The 1,988-nt window shown below is 41.7% G+C and overlaps 1 pseudogene; it reads left to right on the forward strand.

Annotated features, from left to right (window-relative positions):
- The first annotated feature begins 684 nt into the window (after positions 1–684).
- LOC110295786 lies at positions 685–1,981 on the forward strand (annotated as a pseudogene).
- The last annotated feature ends 7 nt before the right edge of the window (positions 1,982–1,988 follow it).

Here is a 1,988-nt window from a genome sequence, read left to right on the forward strand (position 1 = left end):
ATTGGGTCCTGGGAGCCTTTCACCTCCCTGGTGTCTGGGACTTCTAGTGGCTACCCCCAGCTCCCCATCCCCCACTGCTACATATTTCTATTCAATTTCCTGACCCTCTGTACTTCTCTCCTGTCCCTTTCCATACCTGATCCTCCCTCCTTTTCTTCCCTCCCCCTCCTCTATCCCTCTCAGATCTCTCCCTCCCTCTACCTCCTGTGATTATTTTGTCCCCCCTTCTAAGTAGGATTGAAACTTCCACACTTTGGTTGTCCTTCTTCTTAAGCTTCATATGGTCTGTAGATTATATCATGGGTATTCTGAGATTTTGGCTAATATCCACTATCAGTGAGTANGTACCATGTATGTTCTTTTGTGTCTAGGTTACCTCACTCAGGATATNTTCTAGTTCCATCCATTTGCCTGTGAACTTCATGAAGTCATTGTTNTAAATAGCTGAATAGTACTCCATTGTGTAAGTGAAGCATATTTTCTGTATNCAATGTTCCATTGAAGAACATCTGGGTTGTTTACAGCTTCTGGCTATTTCAAATACAACTGCTATGAACATAGTGGAGCATGTGTCCTTATTACATGTTGGAGTATCTCTTGGATATATGCCCAGGAGTGGTATAGCTGAGTCCTCAGGTAATACTATGTCCAATTTTCTGAGGAACTGTTAAATTGTTTTCCAAAATGGTTTTACCAGATTGCGACCCCACCAGTAATGGAGGAGTGTTNCTCTTTCTTCACATCCTCAACAGCATCTGCTGTCACCTGAGTTTTTTATCTTAANCATTCNGACTGGTGTGAAGTGGAATCTCAGGGTCATTTTGATTTACATTCCTTGATCACTAAGTATGTTGAATATTTCTTTAGGAGCTACTCAGCCATTTAAGATTCCTCAGTTGAGAATTTTTTGTTTAGCTCTGTACCCGACTTTTAATAAGGTTTTTGGTTCTCTTGAGTCTAACTTCTTGAGTTCTTTGTATATTTTGAATGTTAGTCCTCTATTGGATGTAGGTTGGTAAAGACCTTTTCCCAATCTGTGGGTTGCCATTTTATCCTATTGACATCATCCTTTGCCTTACAGAAGCTTTTCAATTTTATGAGGTCTCATTTGTCAATTTTTGATCTTACCCTGAGCCATTGGTATTCTGTTAAGGAAATTTTCCCCTGTGCCAATGTGTTTGAGGCTCTTTCCCACTTTCTGTTCTATTAGATTCAGCATATCTTGTTTTATGTGGAGGTTCTTGATCAACTTGGACTTGAGCTTTGTACAAGGAGATAAGAATGGATCAATTTGCATTCTTCTACATAACAACAACCAGTTGAACCAGCACCATTTGTTGGAAATGTTCTTTTATCCACTGGATGNTTTTGGCTTCTTTGTCAAAGATCAAGTGACCATAGNTGTGTGGGTTTATTTCTGAGTATTCTCTTCTATTCCGATGATCAGCCTATCTGTCCCTGTACCAATACTAAGCCATTTGTATCATTATTGCTCTATAGTACAGCTTGAGGTCAGGTATGGTGATTCTCTGAGTTCTTTTATTGTTGAGAATAGTTTTTGATATCCTGGGTTTTTGTTATTACAGATGAATTTAAGAATTGCTCTTTCTCCCCATCTGACATTGGCATCTTTGCTAAAGGTCACATTGAAGTAACGCTACTCCAGGACAATCTTTAGGAGTCNGGATNGCTGAAGACATCAAGACTAAAATCAAGAACTNCAATACCGCCCCCTTTGACAGCTGCTTCCCCAACCAGAACCAGACTAAGAACTGTTGGCAGAACTACCTGGACTTCCACCACTGTAAGAAGGCAATGACGGCCGAGGGGGGGTGATGTCTCCGTGTGTGAGTACCGGCGTGTGTACAAGTCCCTCTGTCCCGTGTCGTGGGTCTCAGCCTGGGATGACCGCATAGCTGAAGGTACATTTCCTGGGAAGATCTGACCTGGTTCCGCCCACTTCTCCTCTGTTCTTTGTCTTTCTCCCC

The sequence above is a fragment of the Mus caroli genome, chromosome 6, assembly GCF_900094665.2.
Source record: "Mus caroli chromosome 6, CAROLI_EIJ_v1.1, whole genome shotgun sequence".
In the NCBI taxonomy this organism is placed as follows: domain Eukaryota; kingdom Metazoa; phylum Chordata; class Mammalia; order Rodentia; family Muridae; genus Mus; species Mus caroli.